A 13755-nucleotide genomic window follows, 5' to 3' on the forward strand; every position below is an offset into this window, starting at 1 on the left:
AAATGGAAGTATTCCCCTGATCAGATAGCCTCCCAGATCTCTAATGAATATTTAGAGAAATTAAAGCCAAGATGGGAGTCGGCTATGCAAATAGAAAAAGATATCTATGAAAAAACCTTGAGGTAGTTGTTACTGAGTATCACAAATGCTAAGGTAAAAGAGTCTATGAAGAAAAATGAAGACAAGATGACTCTTAGATTTAATACTTGTTTAATTTTGCTAAAAGATATAGAGCATGAAGTCAAGAATGCCACAAGTATATGGAAGAATTTCTATCACTTGCATAAACAAAGTGACTTCCCAGTAGAAGTCAAGGATGATAATAGTGATGATGAGGAAGAAGAAACATACTTTGAGTGAACACATTTTGACAATAAAGAAGTTGAAGAAGACAAAGGGGAAGAAGCTACTAAGGATTACAAAGATGATGATGAGGACACTGATCCTATGAAGATAGAAGCCATAGTCATTGCCTTATTTCCTCACCCTCCTAGAAAATTAGTAGCTACATCAAGTTAAAGACAACTTCAACAAGTTTGATTATGAACATAGTAGACACATCAAATGTCCAATCAGTCTACACTCCCTCAAAACTTAGCACAACAATGATAGAAGTGTCTATCACTTCATCTATCGAGTTGCACCCTCCCTCTTCTTTAGTACCTGAGTCAACATTATCAGCAATGAGTATAGTATGTTCTACAATTTTGTGTTCTTCAACAGTAAGTACAATTTCAAGTTCTACAATTTTGGATTCTACAGTTTTATCTGCTATAGTTTTCGATACTATTGTAAGTACTTTAATTTTTGATTTAGTAAGCATACCAGTCAATATTCCATTTATTGGTATTATATCAATTTTCACTATTAGTCCTACTATCTCTACAATTGTTTCCATTCTAGATTCTAAGGCATTAAGTTTAAAGGTAGTTGAACCTAAGGCTCAATCAAGTACAAGTTTTTTGAGTAGAGAAAAGGAGATGGAGGAGGATATTGACCTAGATGAAGAAATTGAGATTCCAAAATGGGATTTCAATAATACCACTACAAATAAAATGAAAATAGTTGATCAACTCCTTCAAAAGAAAGAAAAACACAAGAAATTGAGGGAGGAAAGTGATAGAGAATATAAAATCATTGAAGATGCCAAGAATATTTTGACTGAGGTGATAGGTGTTGAAGTTGATACTTCTCGACACATTTTGTTTCAATTCAAAGAGGTAGTATAGAAATTTAATGAGGACTCCAGTGGTCAAGAAAAATTGATTAAGAAAGTAGAAAATAAATTTGATAATAAAGTGCTTGAGCACATTGCTACTCAAATTGACATTCATTAAGTGGAGCTTTCCTCAATTTTGATCAATCTTGAAATTTCTTACACAAATTTAACATCACATTTTGGAAATTTATGTAATGTTACTAAGTTCGCAAAGGAAATAAAGAGAAAACTAACAAAGACTAATGAAGACCTAAAGGCTAGTGCACAATAGTTGCAACTTGACACTAGTTCAAGCTCTACACATCATATGAAAACTGGATTCTTTTCAGATATGCAAGCAGAGTTGTAGAGATAAGAAGCAAGGATTTGGTCTACATTGATAGATATTTAGAATATGATCCTTCCCATCATGGATACAAGGTAGAAACATATTGTTTATTCCAAAATATTGATTCATGACAATAGCTTCTCGATTGTAGATCAGATGATAGAACTCTCTGCAGAAGTGCAAATTGCTCTACATTCATACAAAGTTTTGCAAGAAAATTGGGATAAGACTTTAGCACTCATACTTAAGGTAAATTATAATTTTCTTTCTTATATTGGTGTCTCCATGTAAATAAATTTTGAATAAATCTTTGGCATTGTTGTCAAAAAGGGGGAGAGATAGTATGCTATATATGGGGTGAGACAATAAAAGGGGGACAGACATTTAATAGAATCATGCAAAGGAAAAGAAAGTATAGAATTTGAAGATATAGTATATTGTATATAGTTACAAAGAATTTTTTTGAAAAATCTCAACAAAAAAAAATAGTATACCACACCAAGCTAGTACCACACTATGATGTATATAAGTTTTGGCTAATAAGTGTTTTTGTCACTAATGCCAAAGGGAGAGATTGTTGACATTAAGTCAAGTTTTTTATTAGTGACAACACTTATTTAGATTTCATATGGTTAAAAATCTCATTAAATAGTATACAGTGTTTCCATGCAATTCAATGGACACCAAGCATTCTAGTGGTTACCAAGTAAATTCAGTTAGTGAGAACTACAATAGTTCAAAATGACTAGAATCAGGTAGTGTGAAGTCTAGTAGTTCAACTCAATAATTTTAGTGGATAAACAAGCTTTGAAGTTTCTATCAAGCTAGCAATTCATGTGAAGTGAAGTTAGTGTTAACCAAGCTATGTGAATATTAGTGTTTACCAAGTGCAGTCATGGTAAATGAGTAACCCAGTTTCTACCAAGTTACACAGTGTCTACCAAGTCACCAGTGTAGACCAAGTTTGAGACTACTCAGAGTGATTAGTATGGACTGAGCTTCTACTTCTACCAAATGCATGATGATGTCGAGTAGTGACAGTGGATGTTATGTATCTGAACTTCACCAAGTCAATCTTCAAAACCCAAGTGTCTTCATCTGGGCTGACTTTGTAATATTGGTGGTAACTTATATATTGGTCAACCTTATTATTATTTTAATTGGATTGATATTTATGTAATGTATTGTATCATATCCAAAAAGAGCAAGTAAAAATGATGAATGTGTGAAATAGAAGCAAGCAAATGTGAATCAGCAACAAAGTGTATTTTAAGGCCATATTAGCAAAGGAGAAACAAAGTCATATCTATCAAATAAAGGTGATTAGTAATTCAAATAATTTCTATTAGAAATCTAGTTGTAAATCAAAGATCTAATATTTCATCCTAATAGGTAAACTAGTCCAAATCCACTAACAAGGTAGACTTAACAGTCTTTTGTCAAATCTATTCACCGAGTGCATACTTAATTGTGTGTTTGTAAAACCTTTAACAATGTGGACCTAGCAATCCTAATTGTCCCAAATAGGGTAGATCATTAGAAGTGATTATTATAAGCCTTAATAGACTAACTTTATTTTGTAGTATTGAAGTTTTGTGGGTATCATCCTCACTCCAGTTTTACTTTCTATTTGGAAGGTTTATGGGTCACCAAATTCTTGTGTTCAAGTGTTATGAATGTTTTATGTTTTCAGCTTATCATGCATGTAGCTAGATCTAATTTAATGAACTAAATGGTAATTGAATTTTTACAATTAATATTTGAATTCAGTAAAGTTTTTGAGGTTACTAATTCACCCCTCCCCTCTCAGTAACCTAGCATAGTCTTGAATATTTCCAACTATTACATAGAGTCATAAGAATAAACCTCAACCTAGTTAATTGGCTTGAAATTAAATTTGTTATAAATTAACCTTAAATTTCATTCTTATTCTATCCCTCTCATTTATCTAGAAACCCTATCAATTATTGAAAGAACTTAATTCTTTGAACTAAAAGCAATCAACAAAAGATATATAAAAGTGGAGACAAAACTCAGAGATACTAATATGTAAAACTTCTTCTTTGTATTAATTTCCTTGATAAAAATACATTGCTAATATTAAATCAAAGTATAACTCAAAACTTGACAATTTTAATCATTCAATATTCACTATATTCTTATAGTTGCAAAGCTAGATACAATCATATAATTGACACAAAAAATAGACTGCATATGAATAACATAAAATACTAAAAATTCTATAAACTTTGGATCCTCACTCCACACCCTATAAATCCTTATATAGAGGAATTACAAAAAGCTTTAGATAGAAGGAGACATGTAAAAACCCTAACAAAAGAAAGAAAGGCAAGATATGTTTGAAATTTTACAATTAAAACATTCTCTATGTTGAAACCAAAATAGGAAGGCAGTTGCAAGATCAACAGGTGACAATTTACTACAAGAGGTTTACTTTAATCCCTTTTTTCTTCTATTTCTTTAGCATGTAACTCTACAACTAATTCCCATTGGCAAATCTTTTATCTCTCCCACCACTTCCTAGACATATATTTCCCTCTTTTTGGGCCACTCAATACCTTTAACTTCATGTAACTCCTTTGTTGCCTTATTCCATTTTGCATCCATTATAGCCCTTGATTCAACTAAAAAATTACTTAAGTCTATTTCGACCTTAAATAAGGAATCAATTGGGTTATTAAATGGGACATCACTACCATCTTCAAAAATTGATGCTATGGCTTCTAGAGTTAGCATTACACCAAAAGAATTTGACCAATCTTGCCAATCTCTCAACTTGTTGTTAGCATCCAAAATAGGAGGAATGCAAGGCTCAATCTCCTGTGATAAAACTTTCATCTTTCCTTGGATAATTTGTAGCTTTCCATTAAAGAAGCCTATTAATTATTTTATTATCTCTATGCCTTCCTTCATTATAATGATTTTATCTAGAAAATTTGGCTTTTTAGCCATCAACATGTTGGTCTGACTTTTTCTGCAGTAAAAAATTTTTAGTTAAACCATAGAAAAGTCAGATGTTCTATGTCTAAGTGAAGTATAAGGTTTTGGATAAACCATCTATAAGAAATATTCGCCATATAAGCCCTATATTCATCCCTATTCATAAATGGTCGAGCGCAAAATTTTCAAATTTCAAAAGAAGCGAATATGCTTTCGTATTCCTTTTCCTTTCTCCCGGGTTACCTTTCTTCCTATTTGTCCCAACCGTCAGATCCGATTAGATCTACCGCTGGCGTTACCTCGCTATTGAGAGTTGCATGCTCATTAAGTATAGCGAGATAGTGAGTGTTGAGTTTTTAAGCGGTGGGACCATAAATTGAAGGTGCGGCGATCGGAGATTTGCTTATTAAATATTTTATTGTGCAGGTACACTTTGCAATTCGCCATAAAAAAGGGGGAGAGGGACCCACAAGAATATTTGACATCGGAGCCAGAATGTTTATCTTTCCCGAAGTTCCGCCACCTCGCTATCGGAAAATTCAGGCATTTCACTGTTAGCGAAGTAGCGAGGCCACGTGAAAATATAAAAGGGATGACATTGCATCTTGCTTGTATCATAATTACACCAGGTGGCATGACCAATCATAAATACCGTTGTCAGAATCAGTTTTAATTAATAGAAGTAATTACTGGGTACCCCTTGCATTTTTTGGCACGGAATCCTTTAAAGTGCCGAAGCTCGCTACCTCACTATCAGAAAATTGAGGTGCTTCACCGTTAGCGAGTTAGCGAGGCCCCGTAAAATGGCAAAAGATCGGCAAGATCTTTGATGACGTGTAATGACAGATGACTGTGATAAATTTTGACATGTGCCAGCTATGCAGAGATCCGATTCTCATTAATACCTACCTGACTAAATGTACAAGAAATCTGGAATGTCAGCTTGAAGTGAATCAATGGAGCTCGCTACCTCGCTATGAAGAGTTGCAAGGAAGATAATTACAGCGACATAGCGAGTTGGGCCCACCGCCTTCTTTCTTAAGAAGTCCTGTAGCGTATCTTTCGATCATTTCTTGATCCGATCAACAGTTGTCGCCACCTCGTTATGGAAAGGTGCTTGTTCTTTATGCATAACGAAGTAGCGACATGCTGACAGGTGTTCTCTGACGTCAGTGGGTCTAAAGGTAAGTGCCATCAAAAGAAAGAATTATGTACGTGGCAAGCTCTCATTGGGTAATATAATTGACATGGCAAGTATAACTCCTAGTTGTTCTCTTTGTACCGCATGATCGTAGGATCTTTGAAGATCAACGATGCAGTTTTAAATAAAAAGTGTAGTGCCACTCTCTGTATTAATTAGACAAGAAAGCTTCATCCGTGAGGAAAAATAGAGTATAATACAGAGAGATTGCATCAGTTTCATTTCACGCGAGAAAAGATTTGAAGTCATTCTTGTGCAGAAGACATTACTGAAAGAAAAGCGTGCCAAGGTTGATAAAATATTGTCAAATTATCTGTTCGCTGAAATTTTGCAGGAATACAAAGGAGAATTGAGACAGAATTCAAGTAAGTAAAACTGCCATCATCTTTGTGAGCTTTTAAGTTTTAAAAAGTATAGCCCAAGATGCCTCCTCAGAAGGGATTTACAGGTGCAGTAAACTACCTGGATAGAAATGTGCATGATGATTTGCTTGAGTTACTTCCTGAGTCCACTGTAGAAATGGTGCAAGTTAAGAGGTTAACCTCACTCAACCCTAGGCTTAGGGTAGCTGATGGATTGTATGATAAGGGTAATTGGGTCCGGGATGCTCAAACTGCTCAAACTAGTTTGAGTTTATTCAAGAAATGGTTTGCAGAGAGAAAGTTATATGCCCCTCATGCCAACATTTGGAATTTTGATCTTGGGAAGCTTGTTGTCCCCAGCGTGTTTATGGATTTTGACCTACTTGAAGCCATAGAAAAAAAACTATGACCAAGCCACTAAGGTAGTGAGGAGAATAGATGGTGAAGCTTTATTTACCATTAGTCCCGAGGAGATTAGGAAGGTTTTCAATCTGGGACCCCTCACCATATATCATGTGCCCATTAATCTGATAGATTTAGAAAAAGAATATATATCCAAGAGGGATGTAGTTAGACAGGGTGCACTGAAATCCCACATAGGCCCGATTGGAGGCCTCCCAACCATAACATCATCTTCTAAAGAGCCCTTCAAGAAATCATGTTTTAATGCCAGGGTAGTGGAGATATATAGGACCCTATGCAGAGTCTTCGGAGAGGGTGAAGAAGACTTTATTCCGGTGAGCTTCATGTATATGATCACCCAAATCTCTTCTTTTGGTGTGGAAATAATTTTTGATTTTGCATCTTACTTGGCAAATGAGATTCATCATGGATTGGTGGGGATTGCACAGGGCAAGGTGGAAAAGGTTTGGGGTCAGTATTCCTTACTGATGCATATGTTTCTTTTTAAAGGGGCCACTTATTTTGGTAAAGAAATGGTTTTAAATAGAGAACAAGAAGGGGAAGCACTGCCAGTCCAATTATGGAGTGCAGACATGACCTGGGAAGTAGAAAATGCCAGCTTCGTTAGATTTGATAGGAACTTTGCCTCCAAACTAAGGTGCCTCTTATTGAGTGATAATCCCAGAATCCCTAAGGCATTAATGCACCTTATCAGGCCTATGGACAAAACCCACAATCTAAAAGTTTCACATAATTGGGGAGATATTATCCCATATTCAGTCTCAATGGTCATCAGGGTCTATGGTTTTAAAGGAACACCCCATGTGTTACCCTATCAGGTACCTTTAAAGGTAGGGATAGCTGAATTTTTGTGGCAGTTGGGAGGAGTGGAGGAGGCCTTTTTGCACAAAAGGGGGACAGGATCAATTTTTCCTACTTGTACTAGAGCCCACCAGTTTGTGATAACTAAAGAAGGGTGGATCTTTCTCCATAAATTTTTGGATCAATATAAAATGGTAGTGTCTCACTCTCATTTTTGTGATACAGAAGGTTTCTTTAACTCTGCCCTTAGATTGAGAATCAAGCTTCGTCCAGTTCAGCATGAATTCTATTTTCCAGAAGATATAATAAGAAATGAATATTCTCTCCATGAGCAAGAAATAAAGAAAGAAAAATGGAGAGTCTATTCAAAAGTTTTGGAATTCATTAATTGTTTTGATAAAAATTTCAGTCCTCTTAGTAATGTTGCAAACAATGCAGATAAAATACATAAGCTCATGAGTAATTTCTCTGAGATAATGGAAGTAATGAATGAGAAGAAACAGCATTTTATTAATTCTTTTCCAGATAAAGCTAGAGAAATTATGAGAAAATTGGGTTTCACTCCCAACATTGGAATAGGTCCACTGGTGGTACGGAAGAAAATAGGATATACTATTGTCTGACAGCAGGTGCCCGTTGTGCATAAAGAAAAACAGATTGTTGGATCCTCCAGCACTGTCCTAGAAGAAAGACCCCCTGAACCTTCCCCCAAAAGAAGGAGAATAATAAGGGAGGAAGAATCCCCTGATGAAAGTGGCTCACCTTCTCAAACCCCAATAAGAGTTGAGGAAGAACAACTCACCAATGAGCAATTCGAACAAATGGGGTCACAAGGAGAAATTTTTATTACACAAGCAGAGATTGATGAAGGGAACCCTCAGGAACCCCCTGTACCAAGTTTGAAATTAACTACAGCAGATTTCAGAGGAAGGGAATTGGACCCTATTTTGGAACAAGCCAGTCAGCATTTTTTGTCTGATAACAATTTTGTAAGATCTAGGGCTTTCCATCAGTTTGCGTGGAGAGTAAACATGCACATTTTTGAGCAAAGGTGCAATAATATGAGAGCAGAACATCCAGAAATGGATGAGACCTCCATTCAAAATCTAATAAAGGAACAAATGGTTCAAGAGTTCCAAAATATAACCCTTGATGAGGGAAGACAGATGGTAAAAAATGCTAATGTTTTATTATTGCCCAATTGGGACATTGCTGACGCATTAATTTTTAATTCTGTTTCAAATAATTTAGGACTCCAGGATCCAAATAAAGAGGAATTCTTGGGTACAGCATTCAACAATGATCAAGTTGCCCTTGTTATGTGGTCCCTGAGAAGAGGGTCCAGAGTTACTTTATCACAGCCTGATGATTCAGAATTAACAGGGAATATCATTGTAAGAAGAGTTGCTGACACTTCAAATGTACAGGCAGCCCACATGAATGTGGATTATTCTAAATTTTCCCTAGCTACTGCGGAAAGAGAAGAGAGGGAAATGATGGATATGCATAATAAATATGAACTAGTGGTGGAAGCCTATAATCAAGAGGTAAAAAGGAGAATTGAGTTAGAAAACAGGGTATCTCAATTAGAAAAGGTACTTGGAAAGAGAAAAGTGGGAGAATCCAGTACATTAAGAATTGCATATCCCCCACAGTCATCTGTGGGATTAACCCCTATTATTGAGATACCTGACACCCCTGAAAGACCCCAATTCTATACTGTAGAGGAATTTGAAGCAGAAAAAACCAAATTGCATGAGTGGCAGATAGAATTTAGAAATCAGCAGGAAGAGAAATGGAGGCAGGGTGTGACATACTTGAGGGATAAAATACAATGGTCAAATTTTTATGATCATTTGACAAGGATTGTAACCCTCACGGATGAATTAAATAAAGAAAAGAATGGATTAGATCCTCTTGCCCAGAAGTGGAGATAGAGGAATAATGATGTTACAATTATTTGTATATCTACAGTTCAAATGCCTTATCATCAGGTTGAGAGGATTTTTGATTTATTGAATCAATTAGATAATTTTGAAAATAAAAGAGATTCTTTACAAAGGAAATTGATACTCTGTTTTTCAAGATATCTGGCTAAAAAATTCACCCTATTTCCTTGTGCCTTAGAATCTGTTGATACAGTAAAGGAAAAGGACAAATGGAAAAAGGAAATGGATGAATTATTTGATAACAGAATAACAAACATCATCAGTGAGACTGGCTATTGGTTTTGGGCAAAGACAAATGAAGAGCTGGTAAAAATACAATTGTATCATGCTGATATAAGAAAAGAATTCGATGATTTAGAAGAAAATGTCAATTCTTTAATAAAGATACAAAGAGAAACCCTAAGTTTTGATTGGCCAGATGATGATACTTTCAACAGATGGAAAGATCAGTTTGGTGAACAGATGTCAAGAGAAGATGACGAGGAAGATGTAAGAGTAATAGTTACTCTTGTAGTCAGCAATGATGACATAGAAAATCCCTAGGTTAAAGTGATTTTGCATGTAACAGAAGATGATACATCACTTGCAGACCTTATGGGTATGTACTCTGAAGATGAGGAATGATTGCGAGAGCAGATCATAACAACCAAGAAGCATAACAGAAAGGGACCAGCCAAGAAATGCTGTTATAATCAACCTTTCTGTTATTCTTATTTTTTGTTTTTCAAAAGGACACTTGTCACCTACTGTAGCCTGAAGCTTGTTGCATCTCAACTTATTTAAGTGAGATCCCAAGGCTAAAGAAGGGTCCGAATTTGGTTTTCACTAAGTATTGTGCTTAGTTCTTTTTTGGTCCAAACATTTTGGGAAAGAAATTTATAGTATACTTTTTCTGTCAAAATTTCTGAGATATGGATGAATGTAGAAAGAACTGTGCTTCTTCTCTGAAGGTTTTTTTGGGTCTTTTGTAAAGGATATATCATTTTCAAAGGAAATGAATACAAATTATGAACTGTCCCCATATTTGTTCTTCTCTAAATTTTGTCTCCTTTTTAATACTGAATGACCTTGATGTTGTGTGAGTAAAAGCTTATGCAATTGATTGCAATTTAGTAAGACTGTACATCCATTTGTTATTGTTGTTAATTCAATGGATTAAGTAAAGGCTTTGATGAATGTGATGAGGTTGCTTGAGTGTTAATAAGGATTTTTGAATGATAAATTCTGGTAAGAATTGCTGATGAAAATTCGTTGCAAGGCAACAAATTAGATCTAAGAATTTACTTGACTCTGAATTCCCAATGGATTAGGCACTGATCAAAAGTATTTCAGCCAAAAGAGAAGTATATTATAACTAGCTTTTTTCAAAATACATCATAAAATCAATTTTCATTTATCTTTCCTGTAAGATTTTCAAAGTTGGCCAGCACTTGCCTGCCTGAATTGTTTTAGCTTCATTTAGCCATTGTTGTTGGAAACATCTGCAGAGCTATAGAAGATTTCTTGGCCATATCTGTTCAAGGGATGTGTTTATCAGTTATTTACCTATATGTTTGAGGATTTAGAGATGAGAATCAAAATGAAACTAAGGATAATTCTCATACAATTATTCCATCTTTGAACCATCCCCGGGTGCACCCGCCCTGATTTTACAAAGCCAAAAGAGTAGAAAACCGTCTAAGGTTTTGTTGAAGTTGGGCCCTAGTACTTTGCATATGCAAGTGATAATGAGAATTGGCTATTCTTTAGGTTGTGTATGTACTGATATCTAGGTACTAAGTCGTTTGTCGCCTAGTAGTTTTAGTACTGTTAACATCAAAATAAAACACCAACACAACATAATTAGCCTCTCCAAAAATAGAGTATATGGCACCCATAGATTAAAAGTGGGTGATAGCCATGAAAGTGCTTTAATGAAAACTTGATGAGCATCTTGTAGAGAAATATAAAAAGCATGGGCCTATTGGGATATATTTTTTAGAGTCTCCACTCTATGGTCTATCATACTTTTAAGGATAGTTGTCCTTACCTCACCAACCTACTATGTAGATGGAACATCTATGCTCATTCTTCTTGGTTTTTTATCCTCTACTTCTAACTCCTCTATTTGAATAGTTGTTTCTACTATGATTCTAGTGGTTGTTCTTGAAGGCTCTATTCTTTATTCTTCTCTACACCAGTTAGCTTCTCTGTCAGAGATGCAACTTCAACTTTTAGCCCTGAGCTTTCACCTCTAATTCTTTAATTTTATTTTAATACACAAGGCTCTTTCTAAATTCATCTTCAAATAAATTTTTGACATCTATATAGTCATGGAATTTTTTAGCTAGTTTTGTCTCTATTTCCTCCACTTTGGCCTCATTCATGAATGATAAATTCTTCATAACCTTGGAGATTTTTTTACCTAAGGTACTATGCAGAGTCCATACTATCATGTTTCCTTAGGAAGTGTTCTACATATCCATCAACTTTGGAGTCATCTGTTGGTCTCTGATTAGTTTTGACAATTGAGTGTCAACACACTTGACCAATTTTCAAGTTGATGCCGAGTATAATATACATGCCAAGCAAGTATCAAGTGTTAAGAGATAAGTGATGTCAAGTTACTTGATAATTGATGTTGAGTCACTATAGGTGTCAAGAAAATTATAGATGCCAACTGAAATAGAATTACTATAGGAGTCGAGTGAGATAGAATGCCTATATGTGTTGAGCATCAAAAACTAGTAAGTGTAAAGTAACACATAATCAACATATGAGTTTTTGTCTTCACAAACTTAGATGTAAACCATTTTTGAGCTAACTCGGGATAAATCTTGAAGGATCTTGAAGATAAGATTGAATCTTTAGTATTCCCTACGTAATAAGCATGCAACCATTAAGAAAAATGGAGAAAGCATAAAACCAATAGGAAAAGTGAAATAATTGAGTGGGAAAAGAAGAATTAAAATTGATCATAGATTCATACCTAACCCTAAGTCTTTGAAAGTTTTAAAAGGAGGACAAGACCCCATTATTCGAATATGTGTGAGAGTTTATGGGAGAATGCTAGCAAAGTGAAGAAGGGGTATAAAGACTTAGAAAAAGAAAAACAACATTGCAGAAATCAGTTGATCAGAATAGAGTATCAAAACTTTGAGGAGAGACATATCAGATCAAAGAAGGATTAGAACAAACAAGAGTAGAATAAGGATCTAGAATTAGTAGTTGAAGATTGCAAGTCATCGGGTCAAGACTTTCTAATACTCTATAGCTTTTGTATTAGGAATGAAAATCCTATGATGATAGGTTGGTCTAATAGCCATGGTGTAAGCTTTTCAACAAGGTGCAAAATCCTTTAATAAGGTGACATTCTAAGAGAGTTTTTATAAATCCTATAACTAGGTCACTTTTAATAGCATGTGAAGTCTTTAACAAGACAAGCCTTTCACAAGGCAAACCATTAGAAGTGGTCAAACTTTGTAACCTTGAGTAGTTAAATATTGTTGCAATGATAATTTGTGGGTGTCATCCCCACCCCACTTTTACCTTCTCATTTTTGGACGGTTTTTGGGTTACCAAAATATTTTATTATCTATCTACATGCATGTCTTTATATTTCATGTTGAATAGATATTTTAGATTCATGTGAATGATCTCAAATAAAAGTTTTAAAAGGTTAAAGTATTCTAATAATTGGTATTAGAGCCAAGTTCTCACAAGGAGGAGCCTTATAGCTTGGAGAAAAGATCTAGAAATGGAAGTCTACAAATTTGGGAAGGTCATAGAAAATTAGGTGATTGATATACATCTTGTTTTACATACTTTGGAAAAAGCCAGGGAAGAACTAAGAAAATCTTTAAAGAGAAGAAGAGAGATTGTCATAGGTGAGAATGATACACAATACAAGGAGATTGAAACCTCAAAATTTTTTGCAAATGGATATTCCAAAGAATTTGATGCAGCAATAGTAGACATAATGGGGAAGAATAGATCTCAAGTAAAAGAAATCAGAAACACTCAAAATTGAACAAGAATCACAAGCCATGATGCTTTCTGAGGTGACTAAACAAAAGAAAAGAGCCATTGAAGATAATATTATACTAGAGAATGACAAGAGAAACCTTGCCAATAGACTGGAAGAAAAGTCAATTGAGCTTGCAAGAATTTCAAATATGCAGGTAGACACCCTAAGCTAGATGATGAATGCACATCATGAACTAAATGTTAAGGATATTAAGATATCCATACTAAAGATGCAAAATGAACAACTATAAAATGACCTAAAAAGAGAGAAGGAGATTGCAGAGAGCTTCAAAAAACCTAATTTGGCTATCAAGTACTTTGAGCAGCTACTAAAATCACCAAGAGCTAGTAATGATACTTTAGGATTAGGATACACCAACATTGAAAAAGGAGAGTCATCCAAGATTATAGAAGAAACAAGTAACAAAGGTAAGAACACTAAACCTACCTATCATTTTTGTGGTAAAAAGGGACATAACTCTAATGTTTGTAGGAGCAAGAATGCC

Source organism: Cupressus sempervirens, chromosome 5 (assembly GCF_028749045.1).
Source record: "Cupressus sempervirens isolate cs-2001-9-10 chromosome 5, ASM2874904v1, whole genome shotgun sequence".
Classification (NCBI taxonomy): domain Eukaryota; kingdom Viridiplantae; phylum Streptophyta; class Pinopsida; order Cupressales; family Cupressaceae; genus Cupressus; species Cupressus sempervirens.